Source organism: Strigops habroptila, chromosome 7, assembly GCF_004027225.2.
Source record: "Strigops habroptila isolate Jane chromosome 7, bStrHab1.2.pri, whole genome shotgun sequence".
Taxonomy (NCBI): domain Eukaryota; kingdom Metazoa; phylum Chordata; class Aves; order Psittaciformes; family Psittacidae; genus Strigops; species Strigops habroptila.
In genome coordinates, this window is record NC_044283.2 from 35,168,191 (window position 1) to 35,194,498 (window position 26,308).

General features: G+C 35.8%; 1 protein-coding gene across 10 annotated transcripts in view; it reads right to left on the reverse strand.

Moving 5' to 3' along the window:
• The window catches only part of TENM3 (teneurin transmembrane protein 3), an 817,612-nt gene that overhangs the window by 459,999 nt on the left and 331,305 nt on the right, over positions 1-26,308 (reverse strand). For all 10 annotated transcript variants that reach the window (XM_030491587.1, XM_030491600.1, XM_030491599.1 and 7 more), the window contains one exon: positions 10,978-11,029. The gene's annotated coding sequence lies outside the window, so the exon portion shown is untranslated. The remainder of the gene's footprint in view (positions 1-10,977; positions 11,030-26,308) is intronic.

Here is a 26,308-nt window from a genome sequence, read left to right on the forward strand (position 1 = left end):
AGGTGCTGGTGGGGTAAATTTGGTCAGCGATACAATAAGCAGTTTAAGTAATAACTGATTGTCTCTTTTAGCTGAGAGGGAGAGACGGTACATGAACTACAGGTTATTTATGAGAAAAATACAAATATTTAGCCCATTATGCTGATTCTTGCATGGCTCTGACACTGCTGTCTAATCTGACAGCCTAATACTCTACTGAAACCATACAATTTTCAGTACATATTAAAAGAGATGAAAACTGATTGATAATAATGACAAAGGTGTTTTCTTCCTCCTCTTTTTTTTTTTTAATTAAGTGACTATGGACATGAAAAAGAAATATCTACATTCATTGCATTCTTCGATAAAGATTTTCTCTTTAACACATTTCAGGAAAAAGAAACCTTATTATTAATTTTGTCTTAAGTGAATCATAATATCTCATTCACTGGAGAACACACATCAATTACCAGCTAAGATTCTGAACAGTGAATGGATCATCACCTTCTCAAACAGAGGTATTTTCCCAGATGATTCATAAGCCTCACGTAGCTTCCTCTTCCCTAAATGTAGGATACAGACCTTCTTTCCAAGCTATGCTCCTTTAAGAGAAAAGATACAGCCTGCTCAATCACATAAATAAGATCTCATTGTTGTCTGTTATTTGAAACTGTTAAGAATTATAATAAAAAAAGTAATCTGTCACAAAGCGTTAAGCTGGAGGTGAAAATTTTTATGTAGTCTGGAACATACGAAACACCATTTCATTTTTATATCAGGTACCGTCTCTTCTGTATCAACAAAGTTTCATATAAACATAGCTAAAACGCAAGCACTTTCAGTTGAGTTCAAACTGGAAGAATCTTCTTGATGGAGCTTATCTCAAAATCATTTGAAGTCCAAAGTGTCTATGCAAAACCATTAATCTCAGAATGTGTCTAAACACTATCCTGGAGACAGGCTGCAATTTACAGTTCTCCGTGACAGGCAAATCATTGGTGGAGCCCTGTCATTTAACCCCAATGATTTCTTCCATACGCATGGAAAGAAAGGTTTTCATATTGCCCTGTCAGACAAGGTCTATGGAATATGTCAACACTGTATAACTTTACATAAAAATTAAAGCAATGTGTAGGCATTTCAGTCATGAACAAAGATCAGCAAGGTGGGCTTTCAGATCAGTGTCATTGATAAAACCTTGCTACATAAAGAATAATGAGAGCTTTTGCATTCTTAGGGGAAAATATATGGGAAAAATCTATTTTTCTTCTGCATCAGGTTTTTGCTCTACATACTTTAAATGTAAGATGGAGCTCTCCAGTGTTATACAAGTCCACAGTATGGTTTCAATCTCCATTTACCTAATCGTGCATGTTTGCTAGCAGTAGGGGACACCAGAGTAATGGTCATTATTATCTGCCCAATACACACAAATCTTGTCAAAATTTTGAAGGTCCCAGCTAACTAAAATTTGGATTATACTTATTTAAAGAGGACACTCTCATTGGATCTACAGTATAAGTGCCTCTATGTTTAATATATGTTTTACTGTCACAAATCAAATTCTATGTAACCTAGAACCCATCCTATAGTTTTCAGGTATTTGCAACACATTTTCTATGCAGGTTTTTTTAATTGCTTTCATAAACATCTATTAATAAAATATTTAGTAAAACATAATAAGCCAAACTGATACTTGTTCAACTTTTTTGCACCTGGTAGATCACATTTTCATTTGAAAAGTTTATTTCAGGACATGTAACTGAGAAGTCTTATTCCACACCTGCCATCATTGCAACCCTTTCTGTGCAGTGATTTCCGTGCACAGTCACCTCAACTTTGATTATCAACACATCAACATGCTCCAGCTCTGAGCCCTCCCTGTGAAAACGCACTTAGTTTTGCTGAACTCTGACAGAGTGTGTATTGATTCACTGATGCGGACAAATGCCCATTAGGTCCAGGGCCTCTAAATTCTTCTAATTTTGGTTCTGTAGCCTGTAACTCTTGAGTTCTATCCTTCCATTTTCCACAGCTTCAGGTTTTCTGTGTGCATGAAATTCCTCACCTTAACCTTAAATTATTCTGTCCTTTTGCTGTTCACTGACAGCCTCTGAGGCTTGGGCTTTATTCTCCTTCAGGGTTCATTCTTCTCCTAAATACTCATCATCCATTGCATTCTATAAAGAGAGTTCCCAGCAGTAGTTTTTAAAATAAAAGATAAAATGTTCAGTATCTGAACATTTAAGGCTCTAGTGTCAGTACCTGGAATGCCTCCTGTTGACAATGATGGTTATCACTGGGGGCAACTGAAATCTGTTCATTCTGAACTGTCTTCAGGAATCAGCCTTATCTGATTGTTCTTTCAGATCAAAAGAAATAGAAAGACAAAGTAAGCTGTGCATATTCTTTCACTCTGCACTTTGTTGTTAAAAAAGGAGGAATCCCACTAGGACCCATAAACCACTTTTAGATATCACTAATCTTTGCTATGGATTTCTATTTTTTCCATTTATTGCCAGCTGACTTATTAGATTTTGGTATTTTAATGACATAGCACAGCACTGTTAGGAATTATTGTGAAAAAGCAACAAAATCTAGATAGACAAAAGAGCATTTATTGCTCAAAGTGAAATGACATGTAATTCTCAGCATTTACAGCTGAGATTAGACCTTTTTTTACACATGATAGATATGTACTCAGTGATAGGAATACTTGGGAAGTCTCCAAAATCACACCTGGAGTTCCTGGACTCAGGCACAGTTACCATATCTTCTTGATATTTGTGGAAGGTAGCTTGTATTGCCTCTTACATCTGGTTCAGTCTCAGTGACTAATTACATAACTACTTTTAACAACTGTGTAACGAGCAGACTAGAGGAATATAATCCTTCCCTTTTTAAATTATTTTTATTTATTTTTTAAAACAGCATTGTTAACATTGTTGCTGACAAAACAGATGTCGAATAGGACATATCAAAGTTTCACTGGAAAAAAACAATTTGGAATTGGACTGTGTATGGTACACCTCAGGCCTCACATTCAGATTCACATGTGCAACTTATGGATACTTCCCCAAAACTCTGTAGGACCCTCTTAGGTTCCCTGCTTTTATATAAAACAGCATTACTCATGTGATTAATAATAAATTCAATAAATGAATCATATATTTAACACTGTTTTATAGTTTCTGATACAGCTATTAGTAAGTGAATTAAAATTTTACCATGGAGCCTTTATCTTACCTCTGTTTTCTTACATGTGGATTTTGATAGTTCCTATTAATCTATATATAGTTGAACAATTATTGGGAAGTCTATGTATAACCAACCAGTTCCCTATTTTCTAATGAATTTCACCTTGCTCATTGACTTGCATCATTCAACTGGTCTGTCCTTGTTTTGTTTTTCCCCCATTAAAGACAGTCAGGTCAACAACCATCTTACTGACACGCACAAATCTTCCATTCACCTTTCTGCTTGTCTTACTACAATGTTAAAATGAGTTTTGTGAACAACATAATTTGTACAGTAGCCTCAAGTGTACTGAGCCTGTCTGTGCACAGCTTCTTGTCAGTATCTGTCAGATGCTGGAGAAAAGAATGCCACAGAATCATAGAATGGTTTGGTTTGGAAGGGACCTTAAAGATCATCTAGTTCCAACCCCCCTGCCATGGGCAGGGACACCTTTCACTAGACCAGGTTGCTCAAAGCCCCATTTGTTCTGGCCTTGAACACTTCCAGAGATGGGGCATCCACAGCTTCTCTAGGCAACCTGTTTCAGTGCCTCGCCACCCTCACGGTAAAGAACTTCTTCCTAATACTTAGTCTAAATCTACCCTCGTTTAGTTTAAAGCTATTACCCCTTGTCCTGTCATTATATGCCCTTATATAAAGTCCCTCTTCAGCTTTCTTGAAAGCTTCTTCTAGGTACTGGAAGGCTGCTCTAAGGCCTCCCAGAACCTTCTCTTCTTCAGGCAGAACAACCCCAGCTCTCTCAGCCTGTCTCCATAGGAGAGGTCTGATCATCTTTGTAGCCCTCCTCTGGACTTGCTTCATGTCCTTCTTACATCGGACCAGGGCTTGTGAACATAAGGCTGCTCCTATCTGTCCACAGAGGGCCTCATCTACTTAGTCTTTCTGGTCAGGTGGTCTGTAGCAGACCCTCACTACATGGATGACAACTGAACCTGAGACCAGCTTGCAATCAACTCAGAAATGTAGCATGCATGAAAACGTCCTTTTCTATCACTATTAACTGATGGAAATGTTTCAAACCTCTTCAAAACCCTATCAGAGTATACCTGGAAGTCAAATCTCAGTTTCAGAAAACTCCACCCTTTCTTACAGAGATCGTTAAACTACTTCAAACCAGAAAAACCTCAAATGCTGTTTCTTATGCTACACAAAACATGCACAAATCACAATTTTTTAAACACAAGGATAGAACGCTGGCGGGGAAAAACTAAGTTCTTTGTTCTCTCAGTAAAAATTCTCACTGACAAATTGAGTTATACTAGCTTCTGGTTCAGCTTGAAGTACCAGCTTCAGGTTTTCTTGATTTCTATGCTTCCTGACTTATCTCCCTCGGGCTATTCAGGTTACAGAGATTCAGTAGACTCAATATAAAAATCACAGTACAAAATCTCTCACAAATTAGCCTTAAAAAGTAGTTCAAAGAACCATAACAAACCACAAGAAGGATTTTTAGCCTACTGAAGGGAAATAACAAAATGCTTTTTAAAACAATAGTTCAGTGGTTCAAAAATAATTGAGCATCTTAAAATAACAGGGCTGCAATACTTGTAGCAACTCAAAGCATCAGCTGGACTACTTTTATACATGTTATTACCACACTGCAAAGGTGAAATTGACTGTCAACATTATTTAACATTCTGTTTAAGAACCCACCAAAATGTTCATTATTTTTCCTTCTTTTTTGGTTTACTTCTTTTTGGCATGCAAGTGATAAACAGTATGAGCAAGAGAGAATGAAAAACTTGTTACAGGAAAAGTCCCTGCTTTTTTTTATCTAATGCACTACCCAAAACACCCACACTCTAATTAGTTCAGCTGTATTCATAATATCTGAGAAAACCCAGCTTCTATTTTCATTGCAAACGTTTCTCCTGGAAAAAGAACTTGGTCTTCTACATGGAAAGCAAAACATGACTATTCTACAATACAGTTAGTATAAATTTCTTTCTTGATCAGCAATGACAGTATCTTCTAGAATTTATCACCTGGGATATTTACTCTCTGATCCTGGATTGAATAACACCTCTGTTAATATCAGCAATCTGTAGAAATAAAAGTAAATTTTGCCAAAGAGTAAAGGATCCTAACAGGCAGTACTGAAACTCTTGGATTGTACCAGCGTACAACTGTACCCAGGCACAATGTTCTTCCCATTGCACTGTAGTCTGAAAGGGAATCCATGATTTTCTCTGTTTTCTCTGCAAATGCTCCAAAGGAGAATCCTATAAATAAGGACAGATATGGTTCTTATGGACAAAGGCAAGTTTTCATGTTTTCATGAAAAAAAAAAAAAGAAAAATATTTTATTTAATTAAAAAAAATATAATTATAAAATCACAGAATCACATTTATGCCACATCTACAACATATGTATTTCCCTCAACACTTCATACTGGGTCACTTGATGACCTGTATGCATTAGGTCAGCCCTGCCTAGATGAAACAGGGCACAAACCCTATAGCTATATATAGCTATATATAAGCTCTACAGTCTATTGCTTGTGGCTATGCACTGAGGCTCAAGAGTAAGGGCTAGTTTCCACTTTCTGCTAGAATCCCAAGAGGTTCAGGATGTTGCTCATGTGGCAAAATAGGAATGTGTTCCAGCAGTCACTTTCCAACTCACACCATGTGAGCTTTACAAAGGAGGCATCTCTTCACTTTATTCTGCTATTAAAAAGGTTAAGTTACATATGCTCAGGAACTGCTTAATAGCCTGACAAAACTGAGCTCATTACTGATCAAATGGCTCTGGCCACTTCTGATTAAAAGTATCATGTTGATTGTGATGAAAACTGACTCAGATTTAACAGCTTTAATATCTTCATTGGCTTGAGAGGTTGAATTAATAAATTAATACATCTCAAGGAGAGTTTTGGAACAGGGGCTGTGGAACAGGGGCTATACTGGGGGTACATCAAATTCCTGATGACTAAGAATCTTAGAGAAATTTCTCTTCATAAGCACAGCACAAAGTTGTAGAATTTTACCAGGAGAGGAGAATTTTGGTCTTAATCCATCCTTCCAGAACTATTTACACAACGCACTGGGGTAAATAACGATCCTTCCTCCTTTTGCCATTCTTTGCTGGTCTTTACAGCTACTGCTCAGAAGCAAACTACGTGGTTTTGAGAAGGATCTACACAGAGAAGTTTTTCCGCTTTCAAGGAAACCATTTTCTAAAGATAGGACCATCACTAATGCTATCCTTGGATTTTGAATGGAAGGAATGAGAAATAGTATATACAGAAAGGGAACTAATTCAGGCCTGTGACTCCCAGACTAACTTGACTTGCAGCTCATGGTTTCAGACGGGGACGTCAGCTTTTATGGCAGAGAAGCTTCCACTTTGCCAATACTTACTGGTAGCTAAGCCTTTTTTTTTTTTTTTTTTTTTTTTTTAAGAAATCACTTCTCAGATTTAAAACTTACATGCCAAACAGTGCAATTTTGTGTAAAGATGCTAGAAATGTTTAAAAATATAAGACCACCTATCCAATAATGCAGGTCTCTATAAGTGACTGATGGAGTACAATACCTTTTCATTCTATTGAGGACAACTTGAAAAAAAAATATTTCCACTGGCATGCCTTTCTACAGCTCATAAATACAGGTAGCCGGACAAAGATAGTAACGATCTGTTAGTAATGTGGAGGAATCATATCAGCATTTAAATAGTAATCACAGAGATGTATAAGTGTAAAAAAACCCCCAAAACCCAAGAAAACAAAAAAATAAAATACGTGTAGTACCAGGGAGACGGGTCTACTATCAGCTGGGAATTCAGCTCCGATTCCTGTATCAACAATGCGAGGACTCAAGATGGTGTGACACATTTAGTGCATAAACAGAGTCAAGTTACAACAGGAGAAACTAAGTCACTGTAATCCCTATCTATTAAATGAAAAATTCCACGGATGACCAAAAATATATACAACACAGCGCTGTGTGTTGGGGTGAGAACATTGCAGTCTTACTGACACTCAACACTTACATAGATCGTTCGGAAAAGAAAAGAAAAAAGTGAAAAAGAAAAAAAAGGTTGTGACAATAATAACTTCTGCCACAAAACCGTATCATCAGGATATCTATTAAATATAGAAACCTCTACTAAAATATCAACCATTTACACAGTATACACCACCATTTGACTGTCATGAATACAAATTGAAGCAAAAGGCTAACATTTAAGCCAGAAAAGAGAAGTTGAAAATAAATTATCATTAAAAAAAAAAAATGATAAAAATTTAAATTACTTTCATCTATCACCAAAATTAATAAGTTTTGTACAGGGATACTGATTTTAGGTTTTTGCTTACATTAGTAAATAGTCATAAGCTAATGATCTCGAAGAACACAGATTTAAAAGTATTTAAAAATTGCTTTCAATAGAGACCTTCTTGACACCAGGATTATTACTATTTTTACTTTTTTTAAATAGATATAGTTGAGATCTACTGAGGACTTACACTGTTGAAAACTGTTGACAACTGTAGGTTCACAGACCTACTGAGAACACTACAGGGCTTACTCGGTAAATGAAACAGACCTGGAAGTCATTACGGGAAATACCAAAAAAGCCCAAGAAGAACCAGATGCATCATCACAGGACTCCTCCTGCACCAGCAGCAGGAGTACAGATGCTTGGTTGCATCTTTCAGGACACACACTGTTTGAATAGTGTACCAACCTTGGGAGTCATTTGAAAATGCTGCCTATTCATGGCTTCAGGTGTACTGATGTAGAAAAACAGAGGAGTTCAATTAACTGATCGCATTAAAAAAACCCAAACCAGAATAAGCTGGGTTTTTTTTAATGAAAGTACAATCCACCTTCCACATGCATATCTGTAAGACCACGTATGTGAGCATTTACTTAGCACAACATGCCAGTCAGATGGAAGATATAGAGATCTGTTCTTATTCAGAGATCATAAAGAATTTTAAATACTAGCTTTTGGAAATAAACGCCAAGTGTACTTAGTATTAAGATGTATGACACTATCAACATTAGTAAGAACTGGAAAGATCTGTGCCTGTATTCATTGATCTTGATTTTTGCTGTCCCCATGTGCACTGAATTGTTCCCTTTACTGAGAAGAATTTGAGTACAGTAAGATACAGGTGAATTAGTGGAAACTGCAGTAATGGAAACTTAAATTTGTAAAATCAAACTGATAGAATTACTGGCTTCCTTTAGCCTGCAATGGGTAAATGGGCAATGGAAGATAACATTTTATATTGGTTAGTTTTACAAGCACACACTAGTTTCAGCTTGTAAGTCTTATCCCGGGATACGTATGTGTTTCTACATAAAAGCATATCCAAACAATAGCAGGTGCAGATATTACAAAAACCAGCTTCCAGTTTCTCTCTCATAGGGACACTACAAACACATATTCATGTTGGCTATTTTAGTTTATGCTTAGTCCAAGTTAAAGGAAAAGCGCATTTCAAATAGCTGAAAAGAATTTGAAAAACTATCGCTCTGTTCCAAGTCTGACATGTTTTATTAGAGTTCATACATCTCTCCTGAAGTGGAAAACAGACTAAATTAAATGCTAAAATAGAAAAGAAGTAGCAACAGTGTATTTCAGTAGCTAGACTTTGCCTTTGTATGTGTGTTGCAACAAATTGCCAACATATAAATATTGTTAGGTACACAGCTGAATACCAAAATTATATACAAAATGTAGAATAAATTATACAATATCTACAATTCCTGCAGGTATTTTTGTATTATAAAATGAGCATAATATAATCTAATTGTTTTCAGTAACAAACCACATTTGATTAAAACCAAAATAAATATAAGAACATATCTGTATTTAAAACTATCTGTATAAATTTTTACTGCTTATTTCTCTTATGTCCGTAATGAGTGCAAAGTAAGATTAACTTCTTTGATTTTGCTAGGAAAATCAGATCCAGAACCTACAAAGCTTTGTCATTAAAAGCTGCTATACCTACCAATGCAAGTCCTAAGCTATGTTCTGAAAATAAAACAACAAAGACGACTAAGACTGCATAGAGGAAGTACATGGAAATTTTTCATTCCTCCCAGAACTTAATTTTTGGTATTAATTAATTAAGCCTTAAACTAAAAAAAAAGAAAAGAATTTAAACATAGACCTTTATTATCCCCTGCAGGAGACAAGTGAGAGTGCTGGAGAGGGCTACTGAAAAAGGCCATAATGGTCAGTTTTGTTGTATGCAACATTAGAACTGCAAATATCTTTTTAAGGTAACATCTCTTAAATTTCCAGTTCCATGAGTGAGAAACCCTACCCCTCCTTACTTACACTGTTCCTTTGTTAGAGTCACGAAAAAAAAAAAAGTATTACTCAGCAATTAGAGAACACATTTAAATTAAATATGACAACATAGCTAGAAAATGAGAAAGGGATAAAGGCTGGTAAAAAGAAAGTCTGATAATGAAGACTGTAGTTCTGATGACTGATACAATATCTAAAGACTTTTCCAGGTTATTGAGATATTTATTCTTTTACACAGAGAGAGAGCAAGCGAGAAGGGTTGGGGGGAGGAGGGTAGAAGAATCTGTGGTCTGTAAATGATCAGCACAGAATATAAATTATGGTCAAGTAACTGAACTTTTTTGATGTGTAAATTGAATCATTCCCACACGTTGGTGTTTTATAATTAAAAGACCCTTTTCACTGTGGGAAATTTTACTGAATTTTCTATTAAAAGAAGAAACAAACCATCAATCAGGAGGAGGTAGGGGAACTCAAAGAGCTCAACCTATTAAACTTGAAGAGCGTAGTCGAATTGTGAACCACTTGCTCTAGGAAACTGTGGCTCTTTTCAGGCAGGATACTGTACAAACATTAATGAGCAGAATGCGTATCTGATAACTGTTCTAAAATCTTTTGTAGTCATATAGAAGAACACACTTCCCATTTGGTGTCACAAGATGCAGAATATGGTCTTAAATGAACCCTTTTTATGAGGTTCACAAGCTTTAAATTACTTGACTTTGGTTACCATTGAGAAAAATCATTGAGCTAAAACCAAAGGGAAAATAAGCCCAAACCCAGGTACTTGTTCAAATCAGTACAGTAACAAAGTAAGTACTGATCAGACAGATTCAGGTTTGCTCACAGCCAGATTGCTGCCAAATACAAACAATTCTGTGGGGGCACCAACAGCTTGCCATTTCAGAGTCCTTGTACCTTTCGTGCTTTCAGCTGAGTTGAGGTTATGGCTACAAATGATATTTGCAAATTATAAATCTAAAGAGAGGCATCATTAAAAAACATCACAATATGGCAGACGCAGGCAACAGTAGTTTCTCAACAGAGCTGAGAACTCTCACCGTGATTTAACAGTTCATTTTGAGAATTTCATTATTTATTCTATTATGTTCTATTCTTGTGTAAGTGTAACTCCCAAGTTTGGTAACAGGGTAGAGAATTTATCAACCTGGATCTTCCTTCTCAAACAAAACACTTGCATCTGTTAAAGTTAGTGCTACATGAATTTATCCCATTTTATATTTTGACCTATACTGTTATTGCAACAACACTAAATTAGATACAGCAGCATCAATTATTGATTAGGGGTAAGTCAGTAGAATACTGTATACCGAGCACATACTAGCTTATTGTAATTTTGTAGTTTTCTCTATTCTGTCAGTTAGACAACTGCATTTCATTTAAAAAGCACCGATGCAACATACAGGTCCCACTGGAGCTTAAGGCTGTGGGATGTTTCATCTTACCTTCAGCTTCCTATGTGGGGTTATGCTGGTGAGTCTCTGATGATCCAGCAATCTGCAATGAGAACAGATTATGAAGAATTTAATCATCAGGCATATCTTTTTAAATGTTTAATTATTATTACAAAATACACAATAACTTCAAAAATCTAAATATTAGATGATAATAATTTTTTCCGTACCATTATTTTCCTCTTTGCATTGTGATATACGTGTTCATAAACTGTGTATCTTTCTTAAAATCTAAATCAGATGCAGATTATCTATAACAAAATATTTATTATAGCTGCTGCTGGACTGACATGTTACTACACTGTAAAATGCAACTTTATTTGTTTGAACCATATGGAAGTGTTGATTGTTTGCTGAATAGTAAATGTAGAAATGGCATTTTGGAGAGCCATGTTCATTGCACCTCATTTACTTTCATATTTGGTTCCTTCAGGACACACATGAAAAGGTTCTTTCCTTTCTGCAACTGTGGAAAACTGATCATGTGTCCTGAAAATTTAATACAAATTTTAAGAGAAAGGTCTTCCCAGCTTTAGCACAGATAATAGGAATTTTCAACTGCAACTTTGTTGATATATGCACCAGCAAATACATTATAAATCCCCCACCACAGCTTTGCAAAGCCAACAAATTCAACAGTAATAAAAATAAAACATATAAAAAAGACAGTGATTGTTTTTTAAAGAAAAATAAAACTAATGACACTTAGAATATATACAAAGAGCTATTTTCAGGCAGTATTTTTCATAAATGTTACTGGCTTACAGTGTTCTGAAATTAACTATAAAATGATTTTCTGTTTTAATAATCAGGAATTCGAGAGTATTTCACACATAAAGACTGAACATTAATAAATTAAATCCATTAATGGAATAAAGCCCTTGCCAATAACACCAGTATCTGAAAATCATGTTTCATTCTTATCTTTCTTATATTCCAATTATGCTCACGTTTTACTGTCTGCCAAAAAGGGAAGGGGAAAAAAAAAAAAGTACAATATGTCTTGAACTTCACAACAGTTTTTGTTTCTAGAACTCCTCTTCAAACAAGAATCCAAACAGCATACAATTTTTCACTGAGCCTTTAATAATGCTACAATTTTGCAAGTGATAATAACTTATGATGATGGATCAAATGTGGGGGAAAAAAAAGTACACTTCCTACATTTGTGTAAATACTTTTTCCTCGTGACAATTTTATTTCATTTCATTGTGCTTTCAGCATTTTACAAATGTAGGTGAAGGAGCATTTCACCAGCATTTCTTTTATTTCAAGAAAAATAGGTGAAGTGTAAAAGCTCAGCATTTTTTGGGATTTCTGTCTTTTAAAAAGGTAGGTGTTGGACTGACTGATCAAAGCATCAGAAAAAGAGGTATCAATATGATGCAAATAACAGTAGTGTACTTATTTTGTCTAGGATAGAGTTAATTTTCTTCACAGTAGCGAGTATGGGGTTCTGTTCTGGATTTGTGACCAAACCAAAGTTGATAACACAGTGATGTTTTAGATGTTTCTGAGCAGTACTTATACAGCATCATGGTTTTTTTCTCCTTCTCACACTGCCCCACAAGTGAGTTGGTGCATAAGGAGTTGGGTGATGACAGCTGACCTCAGCTGACCAAAGGGATATCCCACAGCATAGGACGTTGTACTCAGGAATAAAGGAAGGAGGGGGAATGAGGGGATGTTCAGAGTTAGAGTGTTTGTCTTCCCAGACAACTGTTATGCATGATGAAACCCATTTTGCTGGAAATGGCTAAGCATCTGCCTACTGATGGGAAGTAGTGAACCAATTCCTTATTTTGCTTTGCTCAAGCACACAGTTTCTGCTTTATCTGTTTAACTGTCTTTATCCCAACCCATGAGTTTCCTCACTTTTACCCTTCTGATTCTCTTTCCCACCTCACCTGGGGCAGTGAGCAAGTGGCTGCATGGGGCTTGGCTGCCTACTGGGCACAACAACCAGGAAAATAATTCTTAATATTGTCTTCAAGCTCTTCAAGCTTGTGACAGGCAGAGATTAAGGAACACAATAAGCATCCTATTTTTAGCTTCTGAGGAAACCAGAGTGCATGTTAGATTAGATCATGATACTGATTGGCTCTACAGTCTGAAAAAGAGGGTGGATATTGGATCTGTGCATCCAAGTTCTACCTGAACCATGAGAGGTACTTCCTATGGTCACTGTAAATGCAATAATACAAGTGAATGAAAACTCTTCCACACAGTATTGAGACACAACACTTCATCCTGAGTTTATGTCCTGGTCTGTAAATGATTTTTTTTTAAATATATTTAAACATATTTTATATTTTAACAATATTAAATTTAAATATATTCCATATTATATTATTAAAATATCTTTGATATTTTAAATGTTTATAAATGAACACATAGCTTGACTGTTCAGTCAATATAAACATGAAAGAAGCTTAAATACTAAAATACAGTTGTAGCAATATGGGGCAAGACACTGGGAAACCAAAGGCTCAGTATTAAAAATGCTCTAATGTGTGGTGTATGCTGATCAATTACCAAATCATTGATTCACACCATTTGAGAACCTATGTACTTGTTATAAACAAGCATAATACCAAATACAATCCCCCCCAGACTTGTGCCTAATTTCCTAATGTCTAAGCATTACTATTTGCGTCATCAGAATATCTGCACCATAGACCTCTACACAGCCTGCTTCAGGAATTCTGAAGCCCAGACAGCAAAGAAGCTTGAAGGCAAACTTGAAAATGTTCATGTGTACAGATCTATGACAAAAAGCTTAAATTTCACACTTATGTTTTCTATATGCGTGATCAGTTGCAGGAATTTAATCTTTCACCTCTGGAGGGCAGGCTAATGAGTTCTAAGCAATGACTTCACAACTGTCGATAATAGATATTTAAATTCAAGAAAAAGGAACTCTGCTGTCTTGTAACTCTGCTCTCTTCAATATTTTCTATTTTTAAATTTAGGTGACCCTGTGCTCAAAATTCTTCCCTTCATGATTCCAATTCTTAGGTGCCTAACTGTCCTGATTCACTTAACTCGTATTTCTGAATATATTGTTAGCTCTGCAGACTTGAAAGTCAAGCTCGGTGACACTCACTGCCAACATATTTAACTCCCTTTGATGCTCTGATTTTCATTTACTGAAGCATGATCAAAGAGTGCTGCCCCCAGAAACTTGGGAAGGAAAACTGAAACTAGCAGCCAGTTAAGGTCCAACAAATAGCAATGGAGGATCCCTGATCAGCTCTTTCTGTGGTGCTCAGGTGTGGAATTCTTAAGTTTCACTGGAATCAGTCAGATTTATCAGTCTGCTAGTTTTAATGGGAAATGTACTATTCAGCATAGGAGTTGTGATCTGTAATTTTAAAATTCAGAAATTGGACTGTTAATCTATAGTAGTTCAGCTCATGCACAAACTCTCACAACAGACCTGGGACAAGAATCCCTGCATCTGCTGTGTAAGAAAAGGAAGTGGAAGTTACTGTTATCGGAATGTGTAGCTAGCAATCTTCAACAAGAAAATTAAAATTTCATCTAAGTGTTCCTAACTAGCTTCTAGAAGTAGACAACTGGAGGTCATATACCATGACCCTAGTCAAGACAACAGGGCAGCAATACGGTTGCCTGGTCTCACCTGCCTTTCCAGGAGGCAGCAGGTCTCCCACAGGTCTTAATCCCCATGGGACAGGACATATATGGTTAGACAATGGCATCAGTCCCTAGCAATCCACCAGAGACAGTGATTCTTGCTTAACACCCACACAAAGTCAGTGGAATATTTATTATACGTACCGAGACAGAACCTTTTATCCCATGGAGAAAATGCAAAATAGAAGAGGTGGTAAACCATGGATGCTATTTTACATAAAAGTGATTCAAAAAAGCTTATAAAACTTTATTCCTGCCTGCCAGATAAAACAGTGAAATGATCCAGCACATCCTATTTCTTAGACTATCAACTTTTAAGGTCTTAACTTGGAACTTGAATGATTGTATTGCTATGTTAACATCTATGAGAAACCATCAGTTGATTTTAATTGGGGAAGAATACTTTGCACACCAGAAAAATAGTTTTCACTTTCAGGACACTGAAATGGAACTTCATTTCCCACTCAGTTATATGTGAAGATGGTAAAAATGGGTAGTGAATTTTTCTGTACAAACATTCTCTCTTCAACTTTGTTGGTAAAGGCTCTTGAAAACCCTAAGTAAGAATGACTTAGGTGTTTGTAAATCAAGGAGCTAACATCAGGTAGACTTGATGTTGTTATTTAACAAACAGCAATTTATGGCACAGAAACAAAGCAGGTAAATACCTTCTCACAAAATGTGACCCTCCACACAGGATTTCAGTAAGGTAAATAGAACAGAAGGGATAGGGCTAGACATTTATCATCATCTCAAAGATGCATCCTGGTTACTTATGTGAGTAGTGCTCTTTTGTAAATTGTATTTAAGCCATGTCCCTAGACACAGCTGGAAAGAGTTCTGAGCCAAAGATCATGTAGGGCATTTTTATTTACTAGTTTATTGAGTTGAATCATTGGCACAATTGATCCAAAGTTCTTGGTAACAAATGAATTAGCAACAGCCAAGATTTGCTGTTATTCTACAGAGAATAAATAATGCTAGGTTCTCAGCACCAGCCTCATTCAGTATGAATGAATGGACCTTACAGCCTACTGCAGCAGTAGTGTGCTACCATAATCCCAGTCATGTGCAGAACTGGAGACCAGGGATCACAGCATTTCTATCAAGAATATTAGCGCTGATGTAAACAACTATCTAAAACTGGAACACATTTCTTGGCTCCAGGTAAATCCATTTGGGTACAATTCATGTAAAAAATAAAAATAATTAAAGAATGTTTATATAGAAATATCTATATGTTTGTATAAATATCTATGTTTTTATATATACGTATAAAAGTATAATCATACATATAGTCTGTATAAAAAATGTTTGCATGGAACAAGTACGTATTAAATACTGTAGTTACGTATAGCTAGTCATATGTATATATATTTGTATAAATCTATAGATTTTATATATAACAACATATATAATGTTCTGTACAAACTTCTTATATTGTGACAAAACCAGCACACTCTATACACATATATTATAAGCTTGTCACGGTAAAACCCAATAACATAACTGTATATTAGTAACAAAGCTTGACCTCCTTCTACACAGCATGTAGTATTTATTTAATTGCAACAGAAATATATCTATATGGTCTCTACAGAACCTCAACATGCTGTTAATTAACTTGGTTATTAACAGTGATGTACATCCCCTAGAGCTCCTGACAGTAAATTTGAACAACAGTTTTGAAAGGCAGCCTTGGAATATGCAACATTTTAATCTTAAAATGTCATTACTTAGAAACTATGTGGTTTCTTATGAGTGACTTCTTTTTGGTCAAACATTGTTTCGTGCATTTTCTATGTCTATGATACCCTTTCCATTGAACAGATTCTTAACATACTATTTTCATGTTCACAGTATTACCGTAAAACCTGCTGAGATGCAACCTCACAGCTATAAAGATGGCAACTACCTGTCATACATGCTTATAATAATTGGCATCATAGGAAAAATAAGACAGCAAAAAGTAACTTTAAAGAACAGGTCTCTCTGTGATACAATGCAGAACATATGTTAAAACCAGGTAATAATTACAGCACTGTGCATCCCTTTTCATATGAAATCTGACATTGCTTAAACTATTTGAAAATATGAATGTCATGCTATAAGTACTGGTGGTTCTGAACAAAAGACATCTTTATTCAATTACTATTCACCCACATCATGCAACTTTTTCAACTTCACAATGTTTTATCCTGAGATACAGAGTCCACTATAAAAACCAAAGAGAAATAAAAACTACACTTTCACTGGGAAATAACTACTGCATCTTTCTTAATAGAAAGAAAGAGCAAAACATGCAAGAAAAACAGGGGTAAAGGTAAAAGATTTAAAAATCTTTTTAAAATCTGGAATATCTAATTGCTTAAATTATTGTGAACAATACTACATCAATTTCTGCACTTTAATTAACTTCTCAACAAAGCTTTGAATAAGCATAAACCCACAATACGCCTTATCTTTTCAACTTGGATTTATTCCTTGAAAAGAAGAATGTTTTCTATTTACATGGAATACAATTAGTTTTGCTGCTGTCAGCACTATGAAAAATGCATCCTATCTAGCAAGGTTGTTCGTTCAAAATTACCATTGCACATTCTTGAGAAGTCAGAAGATGACTCTGTGTATATGAAGACAGTTTTAGGAATGTAAAGACTACATCTTTACACTTACTTTAGATTAAGTTGTATCATCATTATGATTGTATGCATAACCACTTTTCCACCCCTCCCTTGATTCTGTATGTTTAGATCATGCTAAACGTTTACTGATGATCATGATGAACACGAAGCTGAGAATGGCCAATGTCCATGGAATGATAAGACAAGAAGCTTTTTACCACAGATTTTTGCTGAGTGCTTAGCGAGATAGATTTTGGCAGTTCTGAGAGAAACCTAACATATTTGAAAGCTAGCTGTCAAAGAATGTTAATATTCAGGTCTGTACTGTCTAAAATCTCAAATTAATTAAACAGAGTCTGGCTTTTAAAGGAACTCTATTTCTTCATAGATTAATCAAATAGTTAATATTTTAATCAGTTCTGAGATTAAATTTTGGCCCATCAAAGGAATTACTTCTAACAAAAGCCAACAAGATGCTGAAAATGAATGTTTTGCAATACCAAGACTTTCACAACTCAGATCACGGCTCAAGCGTGCAACATTTTTGAGTGGCTTTTGTCCCCTCATTCCAGCTGCCAACATCACTGAAGGTGGTACATAGATTTCACCAGATCCCATGTGTAAACCAGACACACGATCAAACAGTCTCTTAAATACTATTCTAAAATATCAAACTCTTTTCTTCCCCTCCAAAATCCTAAGTTGTCTCATTTCTCTATCATGTTTTATCTATTATCTGTGTGATATCTATTTGTCTATTTCTATTGTACTGATAAATTGTATTTCCTGCAAATAATTTAATTTGTATTTTGTCATGTATTTCCACCAATTCTGCAAGCTATGCAGAAATATAATCATTGTCTGGTAGGTGATCAGGTCAGTATTAGGTAAGTTGCAATTAGACCAGAAAATTCAGTGAAAACTGCTGTTTCATGTATCTTAGAGGTAACATAAAAGCCTCAAATAAATAAAAATGAATTGAATAGAATGTAATTTATTCTTTTCAAAGATTTCTTGCAATGGATGTCACAAATGTAATATCCAAGTCAAAGTTAGTTTTGAAAAACGCAAAGTCAGATGAGACCTCGTTCACTAAAACTAATCACTGTAGGCTAAATCTGTGCATGGTTTTGGATGTAATGTTCTTTGCACTTCTTTTTATCTTTTTAAAGCCTTTTCAGAAAGGTGTAAAACAGTAAGGATGAGAAGGGGGGCTAAACCTTTAAAGGTTTTGACAGTTTGCTCTTCAACACCTATAACTGAATTTGCTAAAAGAAACCAAGTGAAATATTTAAAAAGCTTATGCTGATCTGCAAACATTTGCCTCAAGCACATATTTTTTTTATCAAACTCTTTAATAGTACTTTGCGAGGATGTAAATTTTGTCTTTAGCTTACTTTGGAACTTCTGAAGAGAACATGTAAAAAAGGGTAGGCCTTAAAATCCAAGAAGTGTTTTGGGGAAAGTCATCAGTACCCCAGACAAATACAGTTACTGATAGACACTGGTGGGATATAATTGCCCTTGTCAACCTTGAACATACAGCAACTAAATATGAGGAGAAGAAAGGTCAATATTACACCAACTGTGCGCTTAACTACGGTGTTTCTGTGTTCACGTGGAGAACACAAAAATCAATTTATTGTGCGAGAGCTACAATCCTTTCAGAATTCAGTCAATCCACTGATTTATTAATGCTATTGATTACACTGAACTAAACATATAATATGAAGACTTGCCATGTCAAAATGTAGCTCCCAGTTTCCAGTTTAAAGATTTGATTTTCCTCTTTGGGACGTGAATTATCCTCAAGTCCAAATCTGCTAATGTAAATGGGGATTCTATGAAAATATCTATGTCAGTTATATTTCTCTAAGTCTGCAGAAAAGTGCTTGGCATTGTCTTTTACTTTCTTACTTAAATATTTATACACAGAAACCCCTTTTCAAAGATCTGAGACAAGATGGACACAAAATATAATTGCAATTAGAGATATGCTGAGCTTCCAGAAAAAAATATGTCTGGAGACTAAGTCATGAAGAATACCTGCTGATTTCTGGGTAGTGTGGGTACTTAACTCACCTGCATGCTGTGCATCTAGTTACTGTTTGTATTTCACAGGAGAGATCCATTACCCATATCAATAGTGGGCAACCAATTATAACCAGAACATATTACTTCAACTATCACAATATATTAGGTTGGAAGTGGCAAATTATGAAGATGATCTACGATAATTAGCGCAAACCAACAGCAAGTTATGCACGTGTGTGATTCATCAGAAAACGTGCAAAAATCAGTAATAACTGCCACATTAGGTATACTAAAGTCTCCACGTTCCTCCTGCAGTTTGCAGTGACAAGAACACCAAAGAACAGCTTTCATTGTTTACCTCGAAGTACTAATGCTTCTGCTTTTGAATTATTATTTTTACTGGTAGAATTTCTATTCTCCTAATAGCAAATATATTCTTCACTTTTCACCCTAGAGATGTACACATTATTTTGAGTAAAACACCAAGAGAAAAGAAGACAAGAATGTAGTGTTTGTCTCAGTGGAAAACAGGCATTTTGAGAAAGTTTGCTCACAGACTATATCCAATTTGTGTCTTTTTATTGGTCTGAAGAAATTCATATGTTTCCTGTAAAAGAAAGCAAAATCTGATTAACTTTTTTCAATATAGACTCAACTAACACAGGCAAGAAGAATCAATGAGTTCAGCTGTAATGTGGGAAAACAATGATGTTTCAAAGGATTTTTAGATAAGGTTTCTCATTCTTATGTGCACATTACAGAATTAGAAACCTAATTCAGGTGTCTGTGCACTAAGGTATACTGAACATACATTGCTAACAAAACAATTACAGTCAATGAGGCAGTCTTTGTACGACACCTAAGCCAACTCTTTCACCATCACTAAACTAATTATAATGGACACAGTGAAGTCCCATCCAAAGATCTTCTACACTGCATATTTCTCTTCCTACAGATAATATAGCAATTCTATCTATTAAAAGTAGATAATTTAATCTTCTAGATTTTCTGATCTCTATTTTTTAATCTTATTAAATATGAGGACATTAGAAAAAATAAGCTTGATTTCTGTATGTTTCCTTTATGTGTATTTAGATTTCTGATGTCTTCAAATGAAGCAGAACTATTGTGCCATGGCATAAATGGCACGGCATTTAATTTCATTTTACATGCTGAAAGAGCGTTGCTTTATATGCATTACCAGTTGTACTCTCCATTGATATTAATGGAAGTTTTTCTACTAATCTGAATCAGCTAGTTAGATACTATTATATATATAAAAATAATAAGCAGGACTAGCTGAGAAGTCCTCAAAATGTCACAACTCCTCCCCAGATTTTAAAACCAACAAAAATCCATGTGTGCTCCATAGCACTTACAGTCTGAAAAAAAGTGATATTTAGAAGTAGGTGACACTAGAAAATGAAATGAATAGAAATTGAAGGATTCAAATTAGGACAATTTAGTTTTAATACTCTTTGGGGTTTATTTTGTATGCAAGTTTTCATTCAGCTACACAGTAAATTGGAAAGTAACCTGCTCAGTTGATATATTGGACATTGTCTACCTGGATTTCTCCAAGGCTTTCGATATGGTTTCCCGCAGCTTCCTCCTACAGAAACTGATGTGTTACGGTCTAGACTAGTGGGCTGTGCAGTGGGTGAGGAACTGATTGACTGGCTACACCCAGAGGGTGGTGGTAAATAGCTTCTCTTTGAAGAGCAAACCCGTCACAGGTGGGGTTCTCCAGGGATTGATATTGGGTCCAATGCCATTCGATGTTTTCATAAATGATCTGGATGATGGAATCTAGTGTACCCTGATGAATTTTTGTGATGACACCAAACCGAATAGGGAAATTGGCACTTTGGAAGGTAAAGTCACCCTACAGGACGATCTGGCTAGGCTGAAAGAGTGGGCTAACAAGAAACTTAGGAAGTTCAACAAGGACAAGTGTAAGGTCTTGCACCTGGTGAACATAATCCAAGAGTGCAGCACAGGCTGGGACTTACCCATCTGGGGAGCAGCAGTGTGGAAAGGGACTGGGCAGTCCTGGTGGACAGCAAGCTCAATATGAGTGAACAGTGTGCTGCTGTGGCAAAGCAAGCCAACAGGACGCTGGGTTACATCAACAAGGGCATCACCAGCACAGACAAAAAAGTCATTATCCCACTCTATTTGGGGCTTGTCGGGCCACACCTGGAGTACATCAAGAAAGATGTGGACAGGCTGAAGAGGGTCCAGAGAAGGGTCACAAAGATGATAAAGGGACTGGGAAGCCTGCTTTAAGAGGAAAAGCTGAGAAAGCTGGGTTTTTCAGCCTGGAGAAAAGGCTCAGGGACACCTTATCACCATGTTACAGTATTTAAAGGGTGGCTACAAAGAAAATGGAGACTCCCTTTTCACAAGGAGTCACATGGAAGAGATGAATGGTAATGGATGCAAGTTAATCCTGAGGAGATTCTGACTGGACGTTAGAGGAAAATTTTTCACAGTGAGAACAATCAGCCATTGGAATAATCTCCCCAGCGAAGTGGTGGATTCCCCAACTCTGTACACTTTTAAGATGTGGTTGGGCAGGGTACTGGGCCATCTAGTCTAGATTATGTTTTGCCTAGAAAGGTTGGACTAGATGATCCTTGAGGTGCCTTCTAAACTGGTATTCTATAATGCTCTGATTCTATTAAAAATTACATGTAACTATTGTGGCTCCAAGTCCTTCTTTAACATGATGATTTTTAAAGATATTCTCTCTCTCTTCCTCTCATAAAGAGCAAGCAAATAAAAATTACTTATTCCATGGCAATTGTGTAGCATTGCAGTGTTACGGTTGCCATTTTACATCACTGTAATTTTCTGTGTCTCAACTTAACATTGTTAATTAAGGTTACTTTAAAAAGTGCATCACTATTATACTGTGACCTCCTTTATTAAAAAAAGTTTGGGGAATCTCTCCAGGAACACATAATTCAACAGTCATCTCTGGTAAGCTGCTTCAACAGAGAAAGCTATTTTTTTGAAAAAGCTGTGAATAGTACGCAGAAGCAGAATGAATGGAAAGGTATCAGTGAGAATTGCGTGGGAATAAATACCCCTTTCTATAAGTTCAAAATGGTGGATTCTAAATTCTGGTTAGAAAAAGAACCTAAGACTCACTGTGACTAGTTCTCTAAAAGTACCAGCTAAAATCTCAGTCAAAAAAGCAGCATTAGAATGTTAGAAATTATTAGGGGAAAAAAAAAAAAAATCAACCCACAGCAGGAAACTTTTTTTGAGTGCTATAAATTCACCCACTGTATATTCATGTTGAACATTGAATTTCTGAGCACTGCATCTCAAAAAAACTGCATCTGACCTAGTAAAGCGGCAGAAAAGGCAGGAAGAAAATGGAGGATTTTGAAGTCGCTCCATACTGGAAGAAAGTGGAATGAACCAGAGTTCTTCAGCTTGCAAAAAAGATAATTGAAAAAGGATATGATAAAGGCCTATATAATGATATATAGGGAATTCTTATGACTGTGACATTAGAACAGGGATCTTTCAATTCAACTACCATGACAGAAACTCTAACAAAGAAACGCAAAGGTTTGCTAAACAAAAAACATAATTAAATTGTGCAAGTCACCATCACAAGATTATATAGCCCAAAAGCACGAATTCAAAAGGCCTATGGATTAATTGATACCTATTAATCATAACAAGCCAAATCTGACCTCCAACATAACAACACTTTCAGCCACTCACTGCCAAGTGGTGGGAAGAGTATACACAGGGAAGAGCTGCTCAGAAATGCTCCTTGTACTCTTTCTTTAGATATCTCCTACTTGCTCCACTCAATGTGTATCTTATGCATCAAAAGTAAACCATATTAAACTAACCTAGTTCCTCCCTTTAATAAAATTCCTGTTTTATTTCTGGAAATTGAAAATACAACAGCTCTCACCCATCACTATTAGTGAACTGATGAAATGACACATTAACTGAGCTCGAGATAATAGAAGTTACGTAAGGAATTGTCTAAAGCCGAGATACCTGCTGGAAGTGGTGAAAGCCAGACACAGAGGAGTTTCGCAGAACCTGATTTTTTAGTTATGTGATTTAATACTTTCACTAGTGGTTTTGGCAGAAAAAAGCAGTAGGAGCCTGCTGATGAAATTTATTGATGGCACAATGTAAGTGGAGGTACTCCAATACAGAAGAGGACTGTTACATCATAAAGGAAACAATGGTGTTTCCTTGAGGACTGGTGTAATAGAAATGGGACAATTTTTAAAAATAGGTAATGCAAGATTATATATGAAAATAATTCTGTTAAGAACTGGAAGCTAAATACCTGGAAACAACTGAGCAGAACCTCTTGCAGGAGTTGATTTCAAGATGATCATACACAGTGTAAAAGATGATCATACAACAGTGTAAAAGCTACTGAAACAGTAAAGGCTAATAAAGTCTCAATCTTTTAGATATATCCTTTCAGTTCCCTATTTTATCCTGAAGCTTCTTACACAGTATGATTTATCCATATTTCCTAGCATTAATGTGCAAAATAACCACAGAATCATAGAATGGTTATTTCCAACCCATAGAATGGGTTGGAAAGGACCATAAGATCATGTGGTTCCAACCACCCTGCCATGGGGAGGGACGCCTCACACTAGACCATGTCGCCCAAGGCACTGTCCAGCCTGGCCTTGAACACCGCCAGGGATGGAGCATTCACCACTTCTTTGTGCAACCTGTTCCAGTGCCTCACCACCCTCACAGGAAAGAACTTTTACCTTATATCTAACCTGAACTTCCCCTGTTTAAGTTAAAACCCATTACTCCTTGTCCTATCACTACAGTCCCTGATCAAGAGTCCCTCTCTGGCAGCCTTGTAGGTCCCCTTCAGATATTGGATGTCAATGTCCTGCTACCTCTTTGCTCATATAATCAGCATATTTTTTTGAGAAATGTTTGCTTGGTTCTACCCACATTTCAGCCAATACTATAGGGAAAATGGGTGTGAGTTTGGTGCCAAATGCAGAGATATACTCAACTCAATTTTAAGTATACAGTGATTACATACACACTTGTGGCTTTGTCCAGAGTTACACCGATCTTTCTGAAGCCTTTCTTGATTAAGAGCAGTACCATAAGCCATGCAAAGTAAGTTCTTGATATCTTTCCATCACTGAAAGACTACATTAACAATACTGAAAAGCTAAAGGCAGGGCAGATACTTTAATTGTATAAAAAAAGCTGACCTTTTAGAGACAGATCTGAATGTTATATAGAAAATAATTTACCATCTGGAATGCTTATGGCTCCTTATGCCACTTCCTTTGGAATGCTTTTGATTTCATAAAGAAATCCCCAGACTTATTTTCTAATACTAATTTATTTTTCAATGTCACCCCTTTCAATTGTCAATTCAATTATGACAAGTGATTTTATTAGATAAATATTAGATGCAGAAGAAGTCTAAATGAATTACAAATCACATCACTGAGAAGCAGGCAACGTAAAATTGGTATGTAATTTGCATAAGTTACAAGTTACAGATAAAACTTTTTGAGAGAACTTCTACAGGGGGCTCTAGTAGTTCGACTTATTTCACAGAATTGGCTGTACACGCTTCCTCTGTTCTTCTGCTTTTACCTATGCAGCTTCTACTGATGACGGATTTAGAGAGATGTTCTTGCAAAATCAGATGCTAAATTCAGCATATCAAAAATTTGATCTGAGTAACACCTAAATTTACTGATGAAAGCTCAGTTCCTTTCTCCGATAGGGTTGTATCTGGAGTTTAGCTTTTGGAGCAGAAAATGATTAAGCTGTTATCACAAAACAAGAATAAGCTACAAGTTTCTAGATCTCAGGGCTGTAATGCATTCCATTTTCAATAAAGTTTGTTACAGATAACACTGAGTGTTGTTACAAGACAGCTCTCCTTTAAAAGTTACATTAAAAGGAAAGATGTAATAAAGTTCCAAACATTGGTCAAAAAAATTCAAACATCTACTTTGCATCTCTGGCTTGCTAGCATTTATAATAATAGACATATTCAGGCTTTTATCTTACCTTCTCTGGGAAATCACTGTACATTTGTTCACAATACCCTGCCATCATCTCAGACTTCAACTGACTTTTTTTCCAAGTAGAACTGTTTTACAGTTAATGGTTTTTGTCTCCTCCTATTTTTTTTTCTTGCCCCTTGTTACCAAGGAATAGCTATATTGGAAAATATCCTATAACTAGATTTTCAACAGTTTACTTATTATACATCCTAATCTCACAATTTTATAGTTCAATGAAAACATAATTACACAGATACACAAAAACACATGCACAAGACATAGGATCATTTTATCCTGATTTACTCTGATTTTATTTAGAAGCTTGTTTCACCTTCAATTTAATAATATTTCACCTTAAATTTCAGTTGGAAAAAGGGACTTCAGCTTCAACTACCAATTAAAGCTCTGTTGATTTTTGTTACTGATGTAACAGTATGAAGTGTATCTCTGATTTAACATTTATATTTTGTTATGTCAATCAACAGGTTATTACGTCTTCTCAAAATAAATATTTTTTTGCTCCAAAAAGAGGACAAAGTTGCCTAGTGAAGTTCAAGTCAGGGTAGCAAAGCAAAAACACCTCCTGAAAAATCACCTGTGGGGTAGGATTGTAATTCAGTAGTCTGGAAACCTATTGCTAACCAACTTCTTTCCTCTAGCAGAAGGTATAGACACAATGAAAGAAAACATTCGGGGTGAATTACGAATCATTAAATCAATGTGATGCAATATGAAGTCACTGATACACTACTATAGAGATTAAAAAAAAAAAAAAGCTTTTACATTTGCTTCATATAAATACTTTAGTTACCGAGAATTCTTTCTAATCACTTTCATTCCATAAGTGTAAAACAGTTTCACAAGTTATATATAAGTCCTTGTTACTTATTTTTAAAGTTGTCTATCTGTTATGCATCAGGATACCAGTCTATGGCATTCTTCAAATTC